Source organism: Anas platyrhynchos, chromosome 5, assembly GCF_047663525.1.
Source record: "Anas platyrhynchos isolate ZD024472 breed Pekin duck chromosome 5, IASCAAS_PekinDuck_T2T, whole genome shotgun sequence".
Taxonomy (NCBI): domain Eukaryota; kingdom Metazoa; phylum Chordata; class Aves; order Anseriformes; family Anatidae; genus Anas; species Anas platyrhynchos.
Genome location: NC_092591.1, coordinates 19,450,901 through 19,477,604, shown reverse-complemented (window position 1 = coordinate 19,477,604; position 26,704 = coordinate 19,450,901). Strand labels below are relative to the sequence as shown.

At 52.3% G+C, this 26,704-nt stretch overlaps 2 long non-coding RNA genes across 10 annotated transcripts; one reads left to right on the top strand and one right to left on the bottom strand.

The window, feature by feature from the left end:
* Window positions 1-1,370: 1,370 nt before the first annotated feature.
* On the top strand, window positions 1,371-16,663 carry LOC113843835 (uncharacterized). 9 transcript variants are annotated; one of them, XR_011809556.1, is made up of 9 exons: window positions 1,371-1,441; window positions 1,998-4,571; window positions 4,749-6,007; window positions 6,185-8,137; window positions 8,321-9,579; window positions 9,757-11,709; window positions 11,893-13,151; window positions 13,329-15,281; window positions 15,465-16,663. It is a non-coding gene; the product is annotated as an uncharacterized lncRNA (long non-coding RNA). The 9 variants fall into 9 exon arrangements; XR_011809552.1 differs by lacking the exon at window positions 1,371-1,441 and having other exon boundaries at window positions 1,518-4,571; window positions 4,752-6,007; XR_011809551.1 differs by lacking the exon at window positions 1,371-1,441 and having other exon boundaries at window positions 1,518-4,571; window positions 6,188-8,137.
* An 862-nt stretch (window positions 16,664-17,525) lies between these two features.
* LOC140002588 (uncharacterized) lies at window positions 17,526-23,731 on the bottom strand. Its single transcript, XR_011809557.1, has 2 exons — window positions 22,899-23,731; window positions 17,526-18,266 (listed from the first exon to the last, which is right to left on the bottom strand). It is a non-coding gene; the product is annotated as an uncharacterized lncRNA (long non-coding RNA).
* Between the last annotated feature and the right edge of the window lie 2,973 nt (window positions 23,732-26,704).

Genomic DNA, 26,704 nt, shown 5'->3' with positions numbered 1-26,704 from the left:
AGTTGCTCCTGTATTAGTGACAGCTACTAAAGGCAGTTCTGAGGCAGAATGTGTGTGCTGTTGCAAGGTAGAGCTGAGAAGGACAGTTGGAATGATACCTTTGTCAAAAACCAATAAACAAAGAAAAATACACAAAGCATTAAATTCGCAGGCAAGAACTGATATGTGGATATGACTTGTAATACGTGCTTTTGTGCAAGTTGCCGAAACATTAGAAACCATGTGGTAAGTGCTGACTTCGCCTGGGGGATATGCTCCAGGCTCCACAATCCACAGAAATCCTTTGGAACCCCCTGAAAAGCTCTTAGACCCCCTCTCTCCCAGTACAAGCCACAAGCTGTCATCAGCTGCAGGACAAGAAAACCAGGTACATCCGAATTTATGGGGGTGCAGCAACACCACCACATTTGAGAGGCTGCACGGCTAAAATCTACCCTGACCTGGGCCTGTTTACTTCAGCTTAACCGAAGCTTACCATTTTTCAATCAGTTACTTTTATAAAACCTTTAAAATTATTTGTATTTCTCATGACAAGTAGATAGTTAAAATACTCGTTTTCATTAACATGTTTGTAAAATGAAGTGCATTTTAGTATGCCTTCCACTCAAGAAAAAAGAGTCAAGAGCTAGGGATGCACAGCTGCCAAATAGATCTCAGCTGAGTGCTTTTTGCCACAGCTGAGCTGCTCAGACACTCTTGTGACCCTGGCAGTAAAAGTTCAAAAACTGCAGCCTGAAATTAAAGAATAAACTGCTGTGGTAGGATATGATATTTCTTTAGAGTTTTAAGAGCAAGTTGGATCAGAGTCTGTAAGAAGATTTGAGAAAGGGCTACCTGACATCAGGCTTCTTTTTTTAACTGTTTTCCCTGTAATAATATTCCCTTTTCTCAGAAATATTTCTGAGGTCAAAGGGATTTTTTTTGTGGAGGCAGTGATATTAGAAATTTCTGTGGAAAATTTATTAACCAAAATATGTATTTTTAATTAATTTGGGGCCACCTATTTCCTGGAAAGGGATGTATAACATGTTCCCGGACAGAACACTTGCAAACAGGCGGTTTTTAGCTTTTTATTTGGCCGGGTGCGCACGGGTTTTCCCAGGGCCCCTCCGCAGGGCGCGGGCCGCTGTGACGGACACAACCCCCTCATAATTGACAGAGTGACGGGCAGGGCCGCGGGCACCTCGGCGCCGCCAGCAACAGCCGTTACCCTCAGAGGCCTCGACCAATCAAAGCCGGCCGCGAGCCCATTTCCACCAATGGGCGGGCGCGATTGCCAAGGCAAAAGTGGCGGGTGCCGTTCCGCGTTGCTATTGGCTGGTGGGCGGGCCGGGCGGGTATATAAGGCTTTGTGAGGTAACCCGTCTGGTCAGTGCCTGAGCGGACGGTGGATGTGCTGCAGCTGCGCGCTCTGCCGGCCTGTCCTCCTGAGGAGATCGCGGTGCGCAGCCCCATCGGGGGGCGGTGAGGTGTCGGTACCGAGTGGGAGTGTGGTGGGGCGGTGTCGGGGGGCTGCACGGGACGATGTGGGGAGAAGAGGAGACGGTGCTGAGGAGCCCGCCTGGGCTGAGGTAATGGAGGGGGGGCGAGCGGTGAGTGAGCAGGGCCGTGCTGAGGGGACTGGAAGGGGCGGCAGCATGGAGTCGGTTTGGGATTTTTGGGTAGGCGCTAATACAACCAATGTCTGTAGGTGTGGTGGGATGGTTGATGGAGGCTTTATTTTTAATTCTCCTGATGAGGTTGTGAGAAAGTTGGAGAAAGCCTTGTTCAGATGTCCCTATTGGCTAACTCTCAGCGATAGCGTGGAGGAATGGATGATGTAAAAAAAAAAAAAACAAAAAAAAAAAAACAAAAAAAGAGTATATGAAAGAAGAAAAACAAGAATGCTAAGAAAAATGCAATGTGTAGTAATTTTTATTTGCTAGATAGCTGGTCTTTAGGAGCAGATACTGGTAGACAGTAATCTCCATTTAAGCTGTATGTTGTTCCTTTGGCAGCAGGTGCTAGGGGAAAAAAAAACACAACATAAATCAAAGGGAATGAACAGTATGAATGAGTAAGAAGAGGAGAGTAGCAGCAATGATGAATGAAGGAAAAAACAGCCTGGACAAAGGTACTGCCCTGTCAACAGGTAAGGACTTCAGCTGGTAGCAGCCAGTGCACAAGAAAGAAGACGTGTCATGTGGAACTGTGACGCAACAATGGGTGACAAGAAGACCACCAGAAGACTGAAGAGGGGGAAAAGTAAAGGCACTGCCCTGTCAGCAGGGCTACAGTAAGCAGAACAGCGCTGGCACATTAGGTGCCCGGGTTGGTTTTCTACTGTGTGACCACTCTGTAAGCAAGGGTGCAGGTGCTCAGGCTGCTTCTGTGTGCGCCCTACCCTACTTACCCAGGGTTGGAGCCGCACGGCAGAAGTAGCTTGAGGAGCTCTGTGCCTCAGGATGGTGAGAAAAGTTGATTTAAGTTGGTGTTGGTAAGACAAAGCCAGGGATCCAAACGCAGCTCCTCAAAACAACCACCCTAATGAACACAAACTTGAAAGTCCTCCCCATTTCTTTCTGGCACAGGAGGTGGAGCTTCGAACCCATGTCTAATGGCTTGTGCTTTGTTTGCAGCAGCCAGCGCAGAAGAAGGAGGAGGCGTCGTGTGGAACGGCGAGGCAAGAGGGAGCGGCAGATGGAAGACGGGCAAAGAGGAGGACACCCTGGGCAAAGGCTTCGCCCTGTTAGCGGGGCTGTAGGTAGAGGAGAGCAGTGCTGGCACGTGAGGTGCCTGGATTGTTTTGTGCTGGGCGACCTCCCTGTAAGCAGGGCTCGGGTCTTTGCAATTGTAATCGGCCTTTTGCCTTGTTGCTCCTTTGGCTGCCTGGGGGGAGCGGCCCCCTGTAATCAGGGGCACAGCTGCTCTCTCCGCTCCCGGGAGGACTGTGGAGCTTGCCGGACCCCAGGGCCTCCCTGTAGTCAGGGCAGAGCCAATTCCCCACCCCCTTAATTTTAGCCGTCTGGCTCTTTGTCTAAACTATTTGTCTAAACGTGATGGGCTATGGTAACTTAGTATATGACTGATGCCTACGCTATAATGCCAACTATTGCATAAAAAGCAATATAAAAGCGATATATATATAATATGACCTATATGAATACAGTGAAAACAGATTCTCTAAAGGAGATGAACGATAAATTCTGATGCATGCTGTGTTTCAGCACGCCGTAGCTGCGGTGCGTTGTCCAATTGGGTCTCGGCAGAAGCCGTTTCGGCTTCTGGACGTCTCTGGCATCACTGTAATTTCTGGGCGGGTCTGAGATTCTCGCCTTATGCTCGCGGGTGGCGTCTTGCTGCCCTGTGGTTGGCTGCGCTGGTCTCCTTCCCCACAGGGACGTTGTCTGTCCCTTTTCTCTGTTCTTTGCTCCTTCTCCAGGTGCGTGTGAGCGAGCGATTGAGTTTTTCCTTAGGGCTCTCCTAGAAATTGCTGCAGCTTAGCCCACACTTCCCTGGGGGGACCGAGGCCTTGCAGCAGCCTGAGCACAGAGAATTTGATAGGGACGGCGGAGTCCGGGCTTGGCCCTTTTTTTATGGCATTCAAGCGACACAAGAGTAGGATGGGCGGCGGCACCCTGTAGTCAGGGCCTGGGTCTGCGCCCGTGTGCTTGTGTGTCTGCCGGAGACTAGTGCTCGTGACAACCCCGTCGTCGGGGTCTGTGTCACGAGGTGCGGAGCCCTCTGTCCCCGCGAGCAGGGCCGGCCTGTAAGCAGGTGCCGGAGCCAGTTGCTCTAGTCAGCCAGCAGGAACGAACAGCCCCCTCGCGGCCCTCTAGAGGGTGCGGGCTGGGGTGCTGCTGTTGTGGTCGGGGATCTGCTTGGAGTCGGTATTGCGTGGGCTTAGTCTGCCCGTAGGGCTCCTGAAGCGGTGGAGTTGTGGCACAGCCAGGCGGGCCGGTCCGGTCCATGGGTGGGAGCCTCGTGCTCCACACAGTGTTGTGGCGCTGCTGGTGCATGGGGTACCGCCCTGTAAGCAGGGTCAAGCGTAGCCCCGTGTCTCTCGCTGCAAGGAGCCCCCAGTAGCCAGGTGGGTCTCCGTGTCCCCCGCTTTACATGGGCCTGGGGCCTCTAGAAGCAGGGCCGGGTTTTCACCCTCCCTGTAAGCAGGGCTTGGGGCCCGAGCCTCGGTATTTAGCCATCTCGCTCCGCTGGCGGGGGAAAGGTTGAGCTCTGCGGTTCCATGGGTGTTGCGGACCCGCCTTAAGCAGGCTTTGGTCCGGAGCCTTTTGCTCCGCTGGCAGCTGTGGGGTGCCTGACCCGTTAGCGGGATGCAGGCTTGTGGATTCCCCACTTTGGGGAGAAGGAGCCTCCCGCGGCCTCTGGGCCCAGGGCAGCCCTGTAACTCAGGGTGCTGATGCTCTGGTTCCCTGGGCACTTGAAATTGTCAATGGCTCCTCGGAGCCCCCCTGTAAGGCAGGGGTCCAGGCTCTTGGGCCGTTGCTGTGTGTGCCCAGCTTTCATTTGCCCTTGGTGCCAGCCTTGGAGCCCTGCCGCAGCACCGCATGAAGGTCCTCTGCGTGTACAACACGGTAAGAAAAGCTGCTTTTGGTTGGCCTTGTTACTGCAAAGGGGGAGGAGGACCTCTGAGGCTCTCCTTTTCTGGGGGGTGGGTGGAGTGGGGCCCTGCCTTAGGGTCTTGGGTTCCATGTTTGTGTCGGGTACAGGAGCTTCGAACCCATGTCTAATGGCTTGTGCTTTGTTTGCAGCAGCCAGCGCAGAAGAAGGAGGAGGCGTCGTGTGGAACGGCGAGGCAAGAGGGAGCGGCAGATGGAAGACGGGCAAAGAGGAGGACACCCTGGGCAAAGGCTTCGCCCTGTTAGCGGGGCTGTAGGTAGAGGAGAGCAGTGCTGGCACGTGAGGTGCCTGGATTGTTTTGTGCTGGGCGACCTCCCTGTAAGCAGGGCTCGGGTCTTTGCGATTGTAATCGGCCTTTTGCCTTGTTGCTCCTTTGGCTGCCTGTGGGGAGCGGCCCCCTGTAATCGGGGGCACAGCTGCTCTCTCCGCACCCGGGAGGACTGTGGAGCTTGCCGGACCCCAGGGCCTCCCTGTAGTCAGGGCAGAGCCAATTCCCCACCCCCTTAATTTTAGCCGTCTGGCTCTTTGTCTAAACTATTTGTCTAAACGTGATGGACTATGGAAACTTAGTATATGACTGATGCCTACGATATAATGCCAACTATTGCATAAAAAGCAATATAAAAGCGATATATATATATATAATATGGCCTATATGAATACTGTGAAAACAGATTCTCTAAAGGAGATGAACGATAAATTATGATGCATGCTGTGTTTCAGCACCCCGTAGCTGGGGTGCGTTGTCCAATTGGGTCTCGGCAGAAGCCGTTTCGGCTTCTGGACGTCTCTGGCATCACTGTAATTGATGGTGCGTGGGATACCGCCCTGTGAGCAGGGTCAAGCGTAGCCCCGCGTCTCTCACTGCAAGGAGCCCCCTGTAGCCAGGTGGGTCTCCGTGTCCCCCGCTTTCCATGAGCTTGGGGCCACTAGAAGCAGGGCCGGGTTTTCACCCTCCCTGTAAGCATGGCCAGGGGCCCGAGCCTCGGCATTCGGCCATCTGGCTCCGCTGGCGGGGGAAAGGTTGAGCTCTGCGGTTCCATGGGTGTTGCGGACCCGCCTTAAGCAGGCTTTGGTCCGGAGCCTTTTGCTCCGCTGGCAGCTGTGGGGTGCCTGACCCGTTAGCGGGATGCAGGCTTGTGGATTCCCCACTTTGGGGAGAAGGAGCCTCCCGCGGCCTCTGGGCCCAGGGCAGCCCTGTAACTCAGGGTGCTGATGCTCTGGTTCCCTGGGCACTTGAAATTGTCAATGGCTCCTCGGAGCCCCCCTGTAAGGCAGGGGTCCAGGCTCTTGGGCCGTTGCTGTGTGTGCCCAGCTTTCATTTGCCCTTGGTGCCAGCCTTGGAGCCCCGCCGCAGCGCCGCATGAAGGTCCTCTGCGTGTACAACACGGTAAGAAAAGCTGCTTTTGGTTGGCCTTGTTACGGCAAAGGGGGAGGAGGACCTCTGAGGCTCTCCTTGTCTGGGGGGTGGGTGGAGTGGGGCCCTGCCTTAGGGTCTTGGGTTCCATGTTTCTGTCGGGCACAGGAGCTTCGAACCCATGTCTAATGGCTTGTGCTTTGTTTGCAGCAGCCAGCGCAGAAGAAGGAGGAGGCGTCGTGTGGAACGGCGAGGCAAGAGGGAGCGGCAGATGGAAGACGGGCAAAGAGGAGGACACCCTGGGCAAAGGCTTCGCCCTGTTAGCGGGGCTGTAGGTAGAGGAGAGCAGTGCTGGCACGTGAGGTGCCTGGATTGTTTTGTGCTGGGCGACCTCCCTGTAAGCAGGGCTCGGGTCTTTGCAATTGTAATCGGCCTTTAGCCTTGTTGCTCCTTTGGCTGCCTGGGGGGAGCGGCCCCCTGTAATCAGGGGCACAGCTGCTCTCTCCGCTCCCGGGAGGACTGTGGAGCTTGCCGGACCCCAGGGCCTCCCTGTAGTCAGGGCAGAGCCAATTCCCCACCCCCTTAATTTTAGCCGTCTGGCTCTTTGTCTAAACTATTTGTCTAAACGTGATGGGCTATGGTAACTTAGTATATGACTGATGCCTACGCTATAATGCCAACTATTGCATAAAAAGCAATATAAAAGCGATATATATATAATATGACCTATATGAATACAGTGAAAACAGATTCTCTAAAGGAGATGAACGATAAATTCTGATGCATGCTGTGTTTCAGCACGCCGTAGCTGCGGTGCGTTGTCCAATTGGGTCTCGGCAGAAGCCGTTTCGGCTTCTGGACGTCTCTGGCATCACTGTAATTTCTGGGCGGGTCTGAGATTCTCGCCTTATGCTCGCGGGTGGCGTCTTGCTGCCCTGTGGTTGGCTGCGCTGGTCTCCTTCCCCACAGGGACGTTGTCTGTCCCTTTTCTCTGTTCTTTGCTCCTTCTCCAGGTGCGTGTGAGCGAGCGATTGAGTTTTTCCTTAGGGCTCTCCTAGAAATTGCTGCAGCTTAGCCCACACTTCCCTGGGGGGACCGAGGCCTTGCAGCAGCCTGAGCACAGAGAATTTGATAGGGACGGCGGAGTCCGGGCTTGGCCCTTTTTTTATGGCATTCAAGCGACACAAGAGTAGGATGGGCGGCGGCACCCTGTAGTCAGGGCCTGGGTCTGCGCCCGTGTGCTTGTGTGTCTGCCGGAGACTAGTGCTCGTGACAACCCCGTCGTCGGGGTCTGTGTCACGAGGTGCGGAGCCCTCTGTCCCCGCGAGCAGGGCCGGCCTGTAAGCAGGTGCCGGAGCCAGTTGCTCTAGTCAGCCAGCAGGAACGAACAGCCCCCTCGCGGCCCTCTAGAGGGTGCGGGCTGGGGTGCTGCTGTTGTGGTCGGGGATCTGCTTGGAGTCGGTATTGTGTGGGCTTAGTCTGCCCGTAGGGCTCCTGAAGCGGTGGAGTTGTGGCACAGCCAGGCGGGCCGGTCCGGTCCGTGGGTGGGAGCCTCGTGCTCCACACAGTGTTGTGGCGCTGCTGGTGCATGGGGTACCGCCCTGTAAGCAGGGTCAAGCGTAGCCCCGTGTCTCTCGCTGCAAGGAGCCCCCAGTAGCCAGGTGGGTCTCCGTGTCCCCCGCTTTACATGGGCCTGGGGCCTCTAGAAGCAGGGCCGGGTTTTCACCCTCCCTGTAAGCAGGGCTTGGGGCCCGAGCCTCGGTATTTAGCCATCTCGCTCCGCTGGCGGGGGAAAGGTTGAGCTCTGCGGTTCCATGGGTGTTGCGGACCCGCCTTAAGCAGGCTTTGGTCCGGAGCCTTTTGCTCCGCTGGCAGCTGTGGGGTGCCTGACCCGTTAGCGGGATGCAGGCTTGTGGATTCCCCACTTTGGGGAGAAGGAGCCTCCCGCGGCCTCTGGGCCCAGGGCAGCCCTGTAACTCAGGGTGCTGATGCTCTGGTTCCCTGGGCACTTGAAATTGTCAATGGCTCCTCGGAGCCCCCCTGTTAGCCAGGGGTCCAGGCTCTTGGGCTGTTGCTGTGTGTGCCCAGCTTTCATTTGCCCTTGGTGCCAGCCTTGGAGCCCTGCCGCAGCGCCGCATGAAGGTCCTCTGCGTGTACAACACGGTAAGAAAAGCTGCTTTTGGTTGGCCTTGTTACTGCAAAGGGGGAGGAGGACCTCTGAGGCTCTCCTTGTCTGGGGGGTGGGTGGAGTGGGGCCCTGCCTTAGGGTCTTGGGTTCCATGTTTCTGTCGGGCACAGGAGGTGGAGCTTCGAACGCATGTCTAATGGCTTGTGCTTTGTTTGCAGCAGCCAGCGCAGAAGAAGGAGGAGGCGTCGTGTGGAACGGCGAGGCAAGAGGGAGCGGCAGATGGAAGACGGGCAAAGAGGAGGACACCCTGGGCAAAGGCTTCGCCCTGTTAGCGGGGCTGTAGGTAGAGGAGAGCAGTGCTGGCACGTGAGGTGCCTGGATTGTTTTGTGCTGGGCGACCTCCCTGTAAGCAGGGCTCGGGTCTTTGCGATTGTAATCGGCCTTTTGCCTTGTTGCTCCTTTGGCTGCCTGTGGGGAGCGGCCCCCTGTAATCGGGGGCACAGCTGCTCTCTCCGCACCCGGGAGGACTGTGGAGCTTGCCGGACCCCAGGGCCTCCCTGTAGTCAGGGCAGAGCCAATTCCCCACCCCCTTAATTTTAGCCGTCTGGCTCTTTGTCTAAACTATTTGTCTAAACGTGATGGACTATGGAAACTTAGTATATGACTGATGCCTACGATATAATGCCAACTATTGCATAAAAAGCAATATAAAAGCGATATATATATATATAATATGGCCTATATGAATACTGTGAAAACAGATTCTCTAAAGGAGATGAACGATAAATTATGATGCATGCTGTGTTTCAGCACCCCGTAGCTGGGGTGTGTTGTCCAATTGGGTCTCGGCAGAAGCCGTTTCGGCTTCTGGACGTCTCTGGCATCACTGTAATTGATGGTGCGTGGGATACCGCCCTGTGAGCAGGGTCAAGCGTAGCCCCGCGTCTCTCACTGCAAGGAGCCCCCTGTAGCCAGGTGGGTCTCCGTGTCCCCCGCTTTCCATGAGCTTGGGGCCACTAGAAGCAGGGCCGGGTTTTCACCCTCCCTGTAAGCATGGCCAGGGGCCCGAGCCTCGGCATTCGGCCATCTGGCTCCGCTGGCGGGGGAAAGGTTGAGCTCTGCGGTTCCATGGGTGTTGCGGACCCGCCTTAAGCAGGCTTTGGTCCGGAGCCTTTTGCTCCGCTGGCAGCTGTGGGGTGCCTGACCCGTTAGCGGGATGCAGGCTTGTGGATTCCCCACTTTGGGGAGAAGGAGCCTCCCGCGGCCTCTGGGCCCAGGGCAGCCCTGTAACTCAGGGTGCTGATGCTCTGGTTCCCTGGGCACTTGAAATTGTCAATGGCTCCTCGGAGCCCCCCTGTAAGGCAGGGGTCCAGGCTCTTGGGCCGTTGCTGTGTGTGCCCAGCTTTCATTTGCCCTTGGTGCCAGCCTTGGAGCCCCGCCGCAGCGCCGCATGAAGGTCCTCTGCGTGTACAACACGGTAAGAAAAGCTGCTTTTGGTTGGCCTTGTTACGGCAAAGGGGGAGGAGGACCTCTGAGGCTCTCCTTGTCTGGGGGGTGGGTGGAGTGGGGCCCTGCCTTAGGGTCTTGGGTTCCATGTTTCTGTCGGGCACAGGAGCTTCGAACCCATGTCTAATGGCTTGTGCTTTGTTTGCAGCAGCCAGCGCAGAAGAAGGAGGAGGCGTCGTGTGGAACGGCGAGGCAAGAGGGAGCGGCAGATGGAAGACGGGCAAAGAGGAGGACACCCTGGGCAAAGGCTTCGCCCTGTTAGCGGGGCTGTAGGTAGAGGAGAGCAGTGCTGGCACGTGAGGTGCCTGGATTGTTTTGTGCTGGGCGACCTCCCTGTAAGCAGGGCTCGGGTCTTTGCAATTGTAATCGGCCTTTAGCCTTGTTGCTCCTTTGGCTGCCTGGGGGGAGCGGCCCCCTGTAATCAGGGGCACAGCTGCTCTCTCCGCTCCCGGGAGGACTGTGGAGCTTGCCGGACCCCAGGGCCTCCCTGTAGTCAGGGCAGAGCCAATTCCCCACCCCCTTAATTTTAGCCGTCTGGCTCTTTGTCTAAACTATTTGTCTAAACGTGATGGGCTATGGTAACTTAGTATATGACTGATGCCTACGCTATAATGCCAACTATTGCATAAAAAGCAATATAAAAGCGATATATATATAATATGACCTATATGAATACAGTGAAAACAGATTCTCTAAAGGAGATGAACGATAAATTCTGATGCATGCTGTGTTTCAGCACGCCGTAGCTGCGGTGCGTTGTCCAATTGGGTCTCGGCAGAAGCCGTTTCGGCTTCTGGACGTCTCTGGCATCACTGTAATTTCTGGGCGGGTCTGAGATTCTCGCCTTATGCTCGCGGGTGGCGTCTTGCTGCCCTGTGGTTGGCTGCGCTGGTCTCCTTCCCCACAGGGACGTTGTCTGTCCCTTTTCTCTGTTCTTTGCTCCTTCTCCAGGTGCGTGTGAGCGAGCGATTGAGTTTTTCCTTAGGGCTCTCCTAGAAATTGCTGCAGCTTAGCCCACACTTCCCTGGGGGGACCGAGGCCTTGCAGCAGCCTGAGCACAGAGAATTTGATAGGGACGGCGGAGTCCGGGCTTGGCCCTTTTTTTATGGCATTCAAGCGACACAAGAGTAGGATGGGCGGCGGCACCCTGTAGTCAGGGCCTGGGTCTGCGCCCGTGTGCTTGTGTGTCTGCCGGAGACTAGTGCTCGTGACAACCCCGTCGTCGGGGTCTGTGTCACGAGGTGCGGAGCCCTCTGTCCCCGCGAGCAGGGCCGGCCTGTAAGCAGGTGCCGGAGCCAGTTGCTCTAGTCAGCCAGCAGGAACGAACAGCCCCCTCGCGGCCCTCTAGAGGGTGCGGGCTGGGGTGCTGCTGTTGTGGTCGGGGATCTGCTTGGAGTCGGTATTGTGTGGGCTTAGTCTGCCCGTAGGGCTCCTGAAGCGGTGGAGTTGTGGCACAGCCAGGCGGGCCGGTCCGGTCCGTGGGTGGGAGCCTCGTGCTCCACACAGTGTTGTGGCGCTGCTGGTGCATGGGGTACCGCCCTGTAAGCAGGGTCAAGCGTAGCCCCGTGTCTCTCGCTGCAAGGAGCCCCCAGTAGCCAGGTGGGTCTCCGTGTCCCCCGCTTTACATGGGCCTGGGGCCTCTAGAAGCAGGGCCGGGTTTTCACCCTCCCTGTAAGCAGGGCTTGGGGCCCGAGCCTCGGTATTTAGCCATCTCGCTCCGCTGGCGGGGGAAAGGTTGAGCTCTGCGGTTCCATGGGTGTTGCGGACCCGCCTTAAGCAGGCTTTGGTCCGGAGCCTTTTGCTCCGCTGGCAGCTGTGGGGTGCCTGACCCGTTAGCGGGATGCAGGCTTGTGGATTCCCCACTTTGGGGAGAAGGAGCCTCCCGCGGCCTCTGGGCCCAGGGCAGCCCTGTAACTCAGGGTGCTGATGCTCTGGTTCCCTGGGCACTTGAAATTGTCAATGGCTCCTCGGAGCCCCCCTGTTAGCCAGGGGTCCAGGCTCTTGGGCTGTTGCTGTGTGTGCCCAGCTTTCATTTGCCCTTGGTGCCAGCCTTGGAGCCCTGCCGCAGCGCCGCATGAAGGTCCTCTGCGTGTACAACACGGTAAGAAAAGCTGCTTTTGGTTGGCCTTGTTACTGCAAAGGGGGAGGAGGACCTCTGAGGCTCTCCTTGTCTGGGGGGTGGGTGGAGTGGGGCCCTGCCTTAGGGTCTTGGGTTCCATGTTTCTGTCGGGCACAGGAGGTGGAGCTTCGAACGCATGTCTAATGGCTTGTGCTTTGTTTGCAGCAGCCAGCGCAGAAGAAGGAGGAGGCGTCGTGTGGAACGGCGAGGCAAGAGGGAGCGGCAGATGGAAGACGGGCAAAGAGGAGGACACCCTGGGCAAAGGCTTCGCCCTGTTAGCGGGGCTGTAGGTAGAGGAGAGCAGTGCTGGCACGTGAGGTGCCTGGATTGTTTTGTGCTGGGCGACCTCCCTGTAAGCAGGGCTCGGGTCTTTGCGATTGTAATCGGCCTTTTGCCTTGTTGCTCCTTTGGCTGCCTGTGGGGAGCGGCCCCCTGTAATCGGGGGCACAGCTGCTCTCTCCGCACCCGGGAGGACTGTGGAGCTTGCCGGACCCCAGGGCCTCCCTGTAGTCAGGGCAGAGCCAATTCCCCACCCCCTTAATTTTAGCCGTCTGGCTCTTTGTCTAAACTATTTGTCTAAACGTGATGGACTATGGAAACTTAGTATATGACTGATGCCTACGATATAATGCCAACTATTGCATAAAAAGCAATATAAAAGCGATATATATATATATAATATGGCCTATATGAATACTGTGAAAACAGATTCTCTAAAGGAGATGAACGATAAATTATGATGCATGCTGTGTTTCAGCACCCCGTAGCTGGGGTGTGTTGTCCAATTGGGTCTCGGCAGAAGCCGTTTCGGCTTCTGGACGTCTCTGGCATCACTGTAATTGATGGTGCGTGGGATACCGCCCTGTGAGCAGGGTCAAGCGTAGCCCCGCGTCTCTCACTGCAAGGAGCCCCCTGTAGCCAGGTGGGTCTCCGTGTCCCCCGCTTTCCATGAGCTTGGGGCCACTAGAAGCAGGGCCGGGTTTTCACCCTCCCTGTAAGCATGGCCAGGGGCCCGAGCCTCGGCATTCGGCCATCTGGCTCCGCTGGCGGGGGAAAGGTTGAGCTCTGCGGTTCCATGGGTGTTGCGGACCCGCCTTAAGCAGGCTTTGGTCCGGAGCCTTTTGCTCCGCTGGCAGCTGTGGGGTGCCTGACCCGTTAGCGGGATGCAGGCTTGTGGATTCCCCACTTTGGGGAGAAGGAGCCTCCCGCGGCCTCTGGGCCCAGGGCAGCCCTGTAACTCAGGGTGCTGATGCTCTGGTTCCCTGGGCACTTGAAATTGTCAATGGCTCCTCGGAGCCCCCCTGTAAGGCAGGGGTCCAGGCTCTTGGGCCGTTGCTGTGTGTGCCCAGCTTTCATTTGCCCTTGGTGCCAGCCTTGGAGCCCCGCCGCAGCGCCGCATGAAGGTCCTCTGCGTGTACAACACGGTAAGAAAAGCTGCTTTTGGTTGGCCTTGTTACGGCAAAGGGGGAGGAGGACCTCTGAGGCTCTCCTTGTCTGGGGGGTGGGTGGAGTGGGGCCCTGCCTTAGGGTCTTGGGTTCCATGTTTCTGTCGGGCACAGGAGCTTCGAACCCATGTCTAATGGCTTGTGCTTTGTTTGCAGCAGCCAGCGCAGAAGAAGGAGGAGGCGTCGTGTGGAACGGCGAGGCAAGAGGGAGCGGCAGATGGAAGACGGGCAAAGAGGAGGACACCCTGGGCAAAGGCTTCGCCCTGTTAGCGGGGCTGTAGGTAGAGGAGAGCAGTGCTGGCACGTGAGGTGCCTGGATTGTTTTGTGCTGGGCGACCTCCCTGTAAGCAGGGCTCGGGTCTTTGCAATTGTAATCGGCCTTTAGCCTTGTTGCTCCTTTGGCTGCCTGGGGGGAGCGGCCCCCTGTAATCAGGGGCACAGCTGCTCTCTCCGCTCCCGGGAGGACTGTGGAGCTTGCCGGACCCCAGGGCCTCCCTGTAGTCAGGGCAGAGCCAATTCCCCACCCCCTTAATTTTAGCCGTCTGGCTCTTTGTCTAAACTATTTGTCTAAACGTGATGGGCTATGGTAACTTAGTATATGACTGATGCCTACGCTATAATGCCAACTATTGCATAAAAAGCAATATAAAAGCGATATATATATAATATGACCTATATGAATACAGTGAAAACAGATTCTCTAAAGGAGATGAACGATAAATTCTGATGCATGCTGTGTTTCAGCACGCCGTAGCTGCGGTGCGTTGTCCAATTGGGTCTCGGCAGAAGCCGTTTCGGCTTCTGGACGTCTCTGGCATCACTGTAATTTCTGGGCGGGTCTGAGATTCTCGCCTTATGCTCGCGGGTGGCGTCTTGCTGCCCTGTGGTTGGCTGCGCTGGTCTCCTTCCCCACAGGGACGTTGTCTGTCCCTTTTCTCTGTTCTTTGCTCCTTCTCCAGGTGCGTGTGAGCGAGCGATTGAGTTTTTCCTTAGGGCTCTCCTAGAAATTGCTGCAGCTTAGCCCACACTTCCCTGGGGGGACCGAGGCCTTGCAGCAGCCTGAGCACAGAGAATTTGATAGGGACGGCGGAGTCCGGGCTTGGCCCTTTTTTTATGGCATTCAAGCGACACAAGAGTAGGATGGGCGGCGGCACCCTGTAGTCAGGGCCTGGGTCTGCGCCCGTGTGCTTGTGTGTCTGCCGGAGACTAGTGCTCGTGACAACCCCGTCGTCGGGGTCTGTGTCACGAGGTGCGGAGCCCTCTGTCCCCGCGAGCAGGGCCGGCCTGTAAGCAGGTGCCGGAGCCAGTTGCTCTAGTCAGCCAGCAGGAACGAACAGCCCCCTCGCGGCCCTCTAGAGGGTGCGGGCTGGGGTGCTGCTGTTGTGGTCGGGGATCTGCTTGGAGTCGGTATTGTGTGGGCTTAGTCTGCCCGTAGGGCTCCTGAAGCGGTGGAGTTGTGGCACAGCCAGGCGGGCCGGTCCGGTCCGTGGGTGGGAGCCTCGTGCTCCACACAGTGTTGTGGCGCTGCTGGTGCATGGGGTACCGCCCTGTAAGCAGGGTCAAGCGTAGCCCCGTGTCTCTCGCTGCAAGGAGCCCCCAGTAGCCAGGTGGGTCTCCGTGTCCCCCGCTTTACATGGGCCTGGGGCCTCTAGAAGCAGGGCCGGGTTTTCACCCTCCCTGTAAGCAGGGCTTGGGGCCCGAGCCTCGGTATTTAGCCATCTCGCTCCGCTGGCGGGGGAAAGGTTGAGCTCTGCGGTTCCATGGGTGTTGCGGACCCGCCTTAAGCAGGCTTTGGTCCGGAGCCTTTTGCTCCGCTGGCAGCTGTGGGGTGCCTGACCCGTTAGCGGGATGCAGGCTTGTGGATTCCCCACTTTGGGGAGAAGGAGCCTCCCGCGGCCTCTGGGCCCAGGGCAGCCCTGTAACTCAGGGTGCTGATGCTCTGGTTCCCTGGGCACTTGAAATTGTCAATGGCTCCTCGGAGCCCCCCTGTTAGCCAGGGGTCCAGGCTCTTGGGCTGTTGCTGTGTGTGCCCAGCTTTCATTTGCCCTTGGTGCCAGCCTTGGAGCCCTGCCGCAGCGCCGCATGAAGGTCCTCTGCGTGTACAACACGGTAAGAAAAGCTGCTTTTGGTTGGCCTTGTTACTGCAAAGGGGGAGGAGGACCTCTGAGGCTCTCCTTGTCTGGGGGGTGGGTGGAGTGGGGCCCTGCCTTAGGGTCTTGGGTTCCATGTTTCTGTCGGGCACAGGAGGTGGAGCTTCGAACGCATGTCTAATGGCTTGTGCTTTGTTTGCAGCAGCCAGCGCAGAAGAAGGAGGAGGCGTCGTGTGGAACGGCGAGGCAAGAGGGAGCGGCAGATGGAAGACGGGCAAAGAGGAGGACACCCTGGGCAAAGGCTTCGCCCTGTTAGCGGGGCTGTAGGTAGAGGAGAGCAGTGCTGGCACGTGAGGTGCCTGGATTGTTTTGTGCTGGGCGACCTCCCTGTAAGCAGGGCTCGGGTCTTTGCGATTGTAATCGGCCTTTTGCCTTGTTGCTCCTTTGGCTGCCTGTGGGGAGCGGCCCCCTGTAATCGGGGGCACAGCTGCTCTCTCCGCACCCGGGAGGACTGTGGAGCTTGCCGGACCCCAGGGCCTCCCTGTAGTCAGGGCAGAGCCAATTCCCCACCCCCTTAATTTTAGCCGTCTGGCTCTTTGTCTAAACTATTTGTCTAAACGTGATGGACTATGGAAACTTAGTATATGACTGATGCCTACGATATAATGCCAACTATTGCATAAAAAGCAATATAAAAGCGATATATATATATATAATATGGCCTATATGAATACTGTGAAAACAGATTCTCTAAAGGAGATGAACGATAAATTATGATGCATGCTGTGTTTCAGCACCCCGTAGCTGGGGTGTGTTGTCCAATTGGGTCTCGGCAGAAGCCGTTTCGGCTTCTGGACGTCTCTGGCATCACTGTAATTGATGGTGCGTGGGATACCGCCCTGTGAGCAGGGTCAAGCGTAGCCCCGCGTCTCTCACTGCAAGGAGCCCCCTGTAGCCAGGTGGGTCTCCGTGTCCCCCGCTTTCCATGAGCTTGGGGCCACTAGAAGCAGGGCCGGGTTTTCACCCTCCCTGTAAGCAGGGCTTGGGGCCCGAGCCTCGGCATTTGGCCGTCTGGCTCCGCTGGCGGGGGAAAGGTTGAGCTCTGCGGTTCCATGGGTGTTGCGGACCCGCCTTAAGCAGGCTTTGGTCCGGAGCCATTTGCTCCGCTGGCAGCTGTGGGGTGCCTGACCCGTTAGCGGGATGCAGGCTTGTGGATTCCCCACTTTGGGGAGAAGGAGCCTCCCGCGGCCTCTGGGCCCAGGGCAGCCCTGTAACTCAGGGTGCTGATGCTCTGGTTCCCTGGGCACTTGAAATTGTCAATGGCTCCTCGGAGCCCCCCTGTAAGGCAGGGGTCCAGGCTCTTGGGCCGTTGCTGTGTGTGCCCAGCTTTCATTTGCCCTTGGTGCCAGCCTTGGAGCCCTTCCGCAGCGCCGCATGAAGGTCCTCTGCGTGTACAACACGGTAAGAAAAGCTGCTTTCGGTTGGCCTTGTCCTCTTCTCCGTTTGCTGTAACCTCTGAGGTTGTCTTTTTTAGGGTGGTTGTTATGAGGAGCTGCCTTGGGTTTCCTTTTACCTTTAGTTACCAGATTGAGAACTGTGTTGTAAGCTCTAACTGTTTTGCCTTTGGTTTGCAACAGCGTATGCAGAAGAAAGAAATAACAGAATTCTAGGGCTTGGGAGCGACCTCAAGAGGCCATCGCATTCAACACCGTTAGCAAAAAAGGTTCCCTTGATGAAATGTCATAGGGAGGCATCCATACAAGTCAAAAATAACTGCAGAGAAGGTAGCTGAGCAGCCTCGTGCAGTATTCCGTCACCTTCCACCATAGTGGTACAGAACTTCCTCTGCTCCATTCTGTGGCCATTGCCCCTTGTCCTGTCCTCACAGACAGGTGAAATATTCTTGGCCATTTTCTTCTTCCTCTTACACTGCACTTACACTTCCTCTTACACACCACTGTAATTCTGCAGGAAGAGATTTAAACTCAGGTTATTACTAAAACTGAATGGAAAGCAGCTTCCCTGCTGCCCAGAGGAGAAACGATATACACTGTATGAAGCCTGGTTTGGAAGCCTGCTTATTAAAATAGCAATTGGGAACAAAAAAAACTCAATTTGTCTTTGAGAATTTGGGGATCTTTAGAAACTTTTTGTTTTCTGTTTAATGTCAACCTTTTTCCAAGAAAGACAATAATACAAGCATTTGAAAACCCCACTGTTGCGAAGCACGGCCGAAAGCCCGACAGACACCAGTAGAGTCAGATCATGCTTCACCATTTTATTGCCCGAATAGCCCAACTTTTATAGTGAATTTTACAGGGGTGGACAGTGTTTCACACAAGATTATTGGTCAAAAGCACCCAGACAAACCGTTAAGAAAATAACACCACCTTTTGATTAGAAGTTAGGAAAACAACCCCCTTTGTGCTTAACGGTCGCGTAGGCCTAGTCCTTGAGGCCAGCTGCTGATAACAATATTTTCTGAGTTCCTTAATTGGGTGATGTGGGAGTCATTGCCGTGGGAGCTTCTCACAGTTACTCTGGCAGCTTGGTTTGCTCAGCTACAGCAGGCCCTGAGATTTCTAAGGCCTACCCCTGGTTGCTTAAAGCAAGCTTAGATCGAACAATTATGCCAATTCCCAACAATTCCCCCGTTTTCTTTTTGTACAGGCAGTGCTTGGTTTTACAGCAGGTGTCAAATATACAACATAACACAACTATATAACTTAACCCTAATAATACTATAATTACTGTAAGCATTTAATGGTAACACAATCTAATAGTAAGTAACACAACTTAATAGTAACACACTTAAACCTAATCACTTGATGGTGATCAAAGGCTGTTCTTGACAGTCCTTGAGGTGTCACAGCCCACGTCATTGTCAGAATGATTATCAGGAACCTCTTCATGGTCGTCTTCAGCGTGTGCAGATTCTAAAACTGCTTCAGTCCACTTTACAGTGATCCACTGGATACCTGTTCCCGGCACCACTTCAAAATCCCTATAACATTTTGCAAATAACCCTTTAACCACATTTATCACAATACTACGTGTAATGATGATTGACACTACAATGAACAGAATTCTTAATGCTCCTTTGACTAATCCCAGTAACCATCTATGTATTGTTTCAAACAAATCAGTGAACCATTGATTGAAAGGATTGATACCATATTGAATCTTTTTAATAAATCCATTTTTCTATGATTTTTGCTGGCACCAATTACCTATGCTTTTAGCCTGCACTGTGGTTATATCCTAGGATCCTACACTGTGGCAACAATAACCTGTACTAAGGCTATATTCTGGAATCCTGCACTATGGCAACAATAACCTGGACTATGGCTATATGCACTCTCACTCACACAGTACACAATACAATCACACATACAGAGCACAATCGTACACCCAGAGGCCTCTGGCACATCTCACTCTCAATCATACCATAACCTCAATCATACCACAAGAATATAATTTAGAATGATAAGCAAACAAACAAGTATTGTCTCTCATTGTGTTCCTCGTGAAATGACTTGCAACACTTTGTTTTAAAACCTTACCCTTACACAAATACTTTCAACACAAAATACCTGGACATTTAAGAATAACACATATAATTATTAATACTCCAGTTAGTATCCCTCCAGCAGCTGAAAACCTACTGTTTGTCTGCAGCTACAGGAGATCTTTGTCTGCTCCTGCGGTGAGCAGCTGAGAGTGGAGTCCCCTCCGAACAAAACGCTCAGGGTGCACCTAGGGGCGTCCACACCGCAGCTGATCCCCGCAGCCGAGCAGTTGTTACGTGCGGCCACAGATGCCACTCCAAGCACTTAAATTGCCAATGCCGCTCTAGCTGCAACCCCACACAATTCAACATTATCATTGCTATCCGGTGCAAGCAATGCCCATTTATGTCTGGTGATTTCATGCAACTGCAACAAGCTAGAAGCGAATACAATGAGTTTATCTAAGTAACATGGACTTCTGATAGCATTTGCAGTGATACCTTGCCAGGCCCTATCCCCACAAATCAGAAAAACATCAGCAGGTAAGGCCAAAGCTGTACAATTGTTCCAAACACTGTAGTTGTTACCCCTTGTCTCCATGCTATGAACCCCTAAACCCTGCTTAGCAGTGTCATTGTAATCACAGGTGTTATTTGTATTTTTGTACCGGTATGGTCTTTTCCAGGTTCCTGTAGCAGGAATCATCTGATATCCACGGCTACGTTCACATTTGTAGCCACCTTTCAGGTTGATACATATTTGACTACAGATACCAGGCTTTTGACATTCATCAAAATCTCCACAGTTTCTCTTGTCTACAAACTCAAACCCAGCTGGACAGTCACATTCAGTTTTGTTGCATTCCTTCAGGGGCTCATCACCCCAGTCCTTGCAGTCTCTCTGCTGGTTACACACTTTATTGATATCTGTGCATTCTCCACTTCTGCACTTGAATTTGCCAGGTCCAGAGCACTGAATAACATCGTTACAGTTTGCTTCATCAGTGCCATCCAGACAGTCTTTCACACCACTGCACTGCCTACTTCCATGGACACAGTTCCCATCTTCACATCTGAACTGGTCTGGCCTGCAAGTCTGAAAAGGGCGGTTAATTTCATCACTTCCATCCTTGCAATCAGGATCTCTGTTACAGTCTTTTTCACCATCACATTTCCAGGACACCAGGATACACTGGGTTGACTGAGGACCACAGCTGATTTCATTTACCTGGCATGTTCTCATATAACACAGATCAGCAATCTCATCAGACCCATTTTCACAGTCCGGATCCCCATCACACTGCCATCTGTTTGGCACACACTGACCACTGTTGCACACAAAGTCAGATTCAGCACACGTCTTCTTCACACAAGCACTCTCATCACTGCCGTCTGAGCAGTCTTCACATTTTGCTCTAGCACTGTCGGCAGCAGTGCACAGACAGGTGAGGGCGAGCAGCAGGCAGAATGCCCCACAGCGCGGCAGTGCCTGCCGCCGCCCTGCACCTATGTCACTTATACTACTACTATTACCCGTGCCAGTGTCAGTGTCAGTGGCATCCTCCTGGTACTGTTTCTGTCTTTGCCGCCCCTTACTCTCCCCCTTTTCTTTTTGCCACTGACCATTCACCACAAATGGATGAGACACATGATTACTAGTTAGGCAAGAGCGTGTAACATCTGCTATACGGCTGCAGGCAATCTGCTGGTTTTGGTAATACTCTAGCTGCCTCTCTGCCAGGTCCACGTGCTGCAGCAGGTTCTCAATGAAGTGCTGGAGCCTGGCTTTTCCCTGCAATTCTTTTTCTGCCTCCTCCTCGAACTCGCTGAGGCGCTGCTTCAAGGCCGCGATCATCTCCACCGCCACGTCCACCTGCCTGCTGAGCACCCGCTCCCTCCGCTGCACCTCCTGCTGCTTCTGCGAGAGCTTCACGAAGGCCTCCCGCATCTCCTGCAGCTCTGCCGTCTTCTGGGCCAGCTCCCCGGTCAGCCTGTCGAGCCGCTTCTCCATCGTCTTGTCCACGGCCTCCACCATCCTGCTGAACTTCGCCCTGACACGCGCACCGCGGCCGAACCGACCGCGCTCCCCGCAGCGCGGGCAGCGGAACGGCAGCGCCGGGCCGGCCACGGGCAGCGGCTCCGGCCACGGGAAGCCGCCCTGCTCAGCGCCATCCTGCTGCATCCTCCGCCTCGGCGGGGCGGGCTTGGGAAACTTCGGGCACAGGGACCGGGACCGGCCCCAGCCGAGAGGTGGCCGCCCGCGGCCGCGCTGCCCCGGTCGGTGCCGGCGCCGGGGCCAGGGCCGGGAGCGGAGCGGCCACGGGAGGCGTTTGCGACTCTTGCCGCTGTTCCGGCCGTTTCCCGGCATGTTGCGTCGACATGCCGCTTCCTTGTGATTGTTCGACTGACAATTTGAGCACCATACTGCCCCAGCTCTGCAGTTTCGTCTCACGTGTCCAAAAGCACCACAACGATAACATAGGCAGCGGTGTGGTAATTGGTTACTAGGGGGTGGTACTGGACCACCGGCGGTTTGCAAAGGAGCAAGAGCTGCAAGGACCTGACTCTGTGTAAACTCAGCATGCTCTTTCATAGCCTGTGCCTGCTCTCGCATGCTGTCACCTAATTGCTTTACTGCCTCTACTAACATAGCTTGTGGGCCTACTGGTACCTGAGCCATTCTTTCCAACCCTTCCTCGATTGTCCATGTCCCGGGCAAGGAAGCCAATATATTGCGAGTAGAGGGGTTGCTATTCTGAATTGCGCACTGTTTTAATATCATGCCCTGGAGGTAATCGGGCACCCCTGCCGCCTGTATTGCATTTGCAACGCGATCAATAAAAAGCCCAAATGGTTCCTCTCTACCCTGTTTGATTCCCATGTAGGAAGGTATTCCCCCTGGCCCCTTTATCCGATCCAATGCTCTTCTGGCAGTTCTCATTGATTCCTTGGCTTTATCAGGTCCCAGCAATGCCTGTGCTTCTGTCCTAAAATACGGTCCTATCCCCATCAACTCTTCCAGCGTGACCCCATGTAAAGGGTCCCCCGGTGCTCTTATCACTGCAACTGCTTCTTGACAAGCAGCGTGCCAATGGGCATTAAATAAAAGCTGCTGGTGTTGGGTCAAAATTAATTTCATTATGTTGCGTATGTCTCCTGGAAGCAAAATATTCATTCCCCAAATGTAGTCCAGCATGTGTCTTGTAGGTTCACCTTTCAGACCTGAGTCATTTACTGTGGACCGCAGCTGAGTTAACAATTTCCAGTCCAAATTCACTAGATTAACCGTAACATTACCCTGGGTGTCCGGTGGTGAGTATATTACCGGGAAGGCCTCTGGAATCAATTGTGCAGCTATCTCGTGTTCACCCTCACGCAGGGCCTCATTTGCTATTTGGTTCCACATCCTCTGCCTCTGTTGAACACCGTCTGTAAACGGGCTTGTGTTTTTTCTGTCTGGTTTTTGCTCTCTTATTTCCTCGTCCATCTGAGGGTTAACACTACCAGCTCTTCCTGGCAATCCCAGTCGCTCTGTAGCGGCAGCAGCGACTCTCTGCTCGGCCTGATGTATAGCTAAGGCGTTAGTGACTGCTTTCCAAGGCTTCGATAATTTTTTAGCAGTCTTATTGTCATTGATAACTTCATCAAACAATTTGTCCCCAAATTTGCGCCACTCTGCTTGTTCAAAAACTGTATCCGGATTGATAAAACAACCCTTTGTTACTCCATATGCTAATAATCCTGGTAAATCTTTTTTGCAGTCTATACCCTGCGTGCTGCGGTTTTCTAAAAAGCATTTGAGCAAATCATATGCCTCCATGCCTTTATTTATGCTGTTGCAGCCTTTGCGAGACACATGACTGACAGAGACCCTCTATAGGTGCTCTCGGGTGCGGGGATTCCGCGTTTACGTCCCGTTCACCTGTCAGAGTGCAGGTGCGGGGATTATCGTCCCTTTTACCTCTACCGCAATTACTTCAGTGTCTCGCGATTACTTCAATGTCCTGCGCGGTTCCGTACCCCGCGTCTCTCACCGTGAGTCCCCGCGTCCCCGCGTCCCACCGTGTCCCGCGTCTCTCACCGGGAGTACCGCGTTTTCCGCGTCTCACCGGGAGTAGCGCGTCTCACCGTGAGTCCTGTGTACAGCGTGTGCGGCTCGGTGTCTGGTCAGCTGCAGCGCCGCTCCGATGCCCGCTCCGAAGTTCCGGCGGCGCTCCGATGTCCCGCGCCGCCCCGATGTCTCAGTCTCGGCGCTGTGACCCCGGCGCTGGTCCCCGGCGGCACTGGTCCCGGCGCCGCGCCGATGTCCCGGCGCTGCTGGTCCCGACGCCGCTGGTCTCCTGGTCTACCTGCGTTCGGATGTGCCGGCGCCGCTGGTGTCCCGCTGCGTTGCGTTGTTTGCCCCGGCGCCGCTGCGATGTCCGTGCTCGGCTGCGATGTCTGCTCCGGTGCTGCGATGTCCTGCTCCGGTGCGATGTCTGTCCCACTGCGATGTCCTGTTCAGGCCTTGTTCAGGTCTCAGCCTGTTCGGGCGCCATTTGTTGCGAAGCACGGACGAAAGCACGACAGACACCAGCAGAGTCAGATCATGCTTCACCATTTTATTGCCCGAATAGCCCAACTTTTATAGTGAATTTTACAGGGGTGGACAGTGTTTCACACAAGATTATTGGTCAAAAGCACCCAGACAAACCGTTAAGAAAATAACACCACCTTTTGATTAGAAGTTAGGAAAACAACCCCCTTTGTGCTTAACGGTCGCGTAGGCCTAGTCCTTGAGGCCAGCTGCTGATAACAATATTTTCTGAGTTCCTTAATTGGGTGATGTGGGAGTCATTGCCGTGGGAGCTTCTCACAGTTACTCTGGCAGCTTGGTTTGCTCAGCTACAGCAGGCCCTGAGATTTCTAAGGCCTACCCCTGGTTGCTTAAAGCAAGCTTAGATCGAACAATTATGCCAATTCCCAACATCCAAACACTTGAAGGTGAGCTAAAGTCATGCTCAATTTTGCATTATTTGCGGTAAACAGACTGCTACCCAAAGCAAAAAGTCAAGAGCCTAAAGATGGTATTTTTGTTACAGCTTCAGGCTCTATCTTAATGCAGACACACCAATTTTGACAAGTTGAGACAGAGCTGTAGAAAGAAGTAAATCAAACTTAAGGAGCAACTTAAGTTTTAAATCTGCTTTTTGTGTAGATCTGCTTTTTTGTGTAGAAATGAACTCTCCTCTAATACAGTCATAGAATCATAGAATTATTAAGGTTGGAAAAGACCTCCAAGATCATCTGGTCCAACCATCCCCCTGCTACCAATATCACTTACTAAACCATGTCCCTAAGCAACACGTCCAACCTTTAACACTTCCAGAGACAGTGACTCCACCATCTCCCTGGGCAACACCATTCCAATGCCTGACTACTGAGAAGAAATTTTTCTTGTATCATTTTTTCCAATATAATATTTTGACCATCACTAATGATTAGAAAAGCATTTATTCTGTAGGTAATAACTAGATTTTCTGATGAGTAGGTATTTTCATCAAGGTAAAAGGTGAAATTAGCTTAACACACAAGGCAAATAATTTCTATTTTATCTATTTATTTATTTTCTGTGGAGCTTTGGCCATACTAAATAGAGGAACAAATTGAACTGTGACTAAATTAACTGTGATAAGTATGATTTAATCTGGTATAAAAGTAAAATCTTTTATATTCTTTGAAATGAGGATTACTTTCACACAGCTGAAATATCTCAACTCCAAATATGAACAGCTTAGACATCATAGTGAATGGGACTGAGTTATAATGACTGTGTGAAAAATAACTTTCTACTATAAAATGCAAAGAATTTTGAAACTGTCCAGCTTTTCCCCCAACCCTTTTCCAAAATATCTATCACCTATCTAAACATATAAATTTTGCTTGCAAGTATATAAATGTATATAAACAGTGCATTCACAATCCTGTTTACGGGCAAGAAGAAACATACTTTATATGTATATGAGTAAAGCCATGAATTGTTGGTATAATGGAAATCTTAAGCCTAAATCAAGAATCATTATTACTACAGATCTAATTATTACATAAAATTAAGAATAATAATGTAGACAGAATACTTAGGTAGAGATAAAAATGCAATAATAATAACACAGTTTTATTTAGAACAACACTTCCAGCCCATTTCCTGATGTTATATTCACCTTTACACTGCTCCTGTGGGTCCTAAGGTTGGTGCTTTCATACAGATTTTGGAAGTGGGAAGTGTTATGGCTAGTTGTCAGCAACTATAGTCCTTTGCCATGACAAATGTGATGTTCTGATGATTTCTTCTTCCTCTCTTCTTCTTACTTTTTCCTTCTTGTTTTTCAATTGACTGCAGATGAGCTCTGGAACCTCCAGTACTGCCTCAAGTCTGATAATCCCATGTCTCCTCATCCTTTAGCTGTGCTTCTCCAGGCTCACAATATCATACCCAGGTTGGTATTTCTCTACACTACATTGTGTGAGTCGTAAGTATCTTATTCTACCTGGAACAACTACTTGTTTCTGTTACCTATGTAAAACTGTAGCTATATCACACACACACAAAAAATATATATAATAATATTATAAATGTAAACGTAAATATAAAACTAATGATATATAGACACCTGTTCAATTAGAGTAATTATGATCACAGCTAAATGAAATACAACAATGCCACAGGCATTGCAACCACATTGCAATCAATTGCAGTAAAGGCAACACTGTGATACAGGGCCACATGGTTGCTTATGCACTCCTGTAATGTGCTTGTCAAAGTGACCAACACAAGTGGCTTCAAGAGAATGTGTAGTAAACCTGAATTAGGAAGATGTGAGGTAACTGCATTGCTGCTTCTGCTAGGGTATATTGGCAATTATAATAAATGGGATTATACACATTTATGGGATTAATGGAAACATATCGCCTATCTAGATTTATTGCCTTGCCCCTCATTTATATGTAAACAGGGTTAGAATTAAAGTGATCTTCTAGAGAAAATCACAGGTTTTTCAACTATAGGTAGTTTTTCAACTATATGTTGAAGCTCATTTAGGGCTTAATTGAGCATGCTGATTTTAAAAGTTCAGTAGGTTTTGAGTCTATCTTTCTAATCTAAAATTAATTATCTAGGCTTTCAGAATTAAGTCACTAATTGTCTGCCTTAGTGTACTTAAATCGCATCCAAAATTGTATCAATTTGTTAATTTTCACTACTAAAATTTGATCCAGTAGTCAAACAGGAACACAAGGAGCTGCATTTGGTCTGGCAAGCAAATCTTTGTTGTGTTTTCCGGAAAACATTTCTCCAGTAAGTTTTGATTTATGATCCAAATCTAAGCTCTATAACATGGTGACTTGGGACAGGAACTGTACTATTTCTAATTTGGCTCTTTATATGACTTGAAATGTGTTAGATTAGGCACTTAGTTTGTAGCAACTTGAGTTTTGTTTATAATGTTCATGAACAAATAATCAAAATCTATACATAAGTGCAATAGCTATTTCACTGAAATTAACTGAGCTCTGTTCTCACAAAGAAGTTTGAAACAGAATCCTGTGAACACACAACTGCTCAAAATAATTGCACTAAAATTAAAGCCATTTTATCACAGTATGAAAAACTGACGGACAGTTGCTTCGTGAGTGTTCTTTTCATCAAGCTATTGAATTTGGCTTTGAGTCATGCTGATTATTTCTGCAAGTTAAAGCAGTTAAGTGAGAAGCAAATCTCTTAAACATATAGCAGGTCTGATTATCACATGAAAGCCAGGCATGCCAAAGATTTGGAAAATGCATTGCTCTAAAAGGACTTGAAAATGAAAATGAAATACCCTACTGGAAGAACATACAACTTTCCTGAGGACATATGCCAAGACTTAGGAATCATGTAAACATTTTGATTTCACATT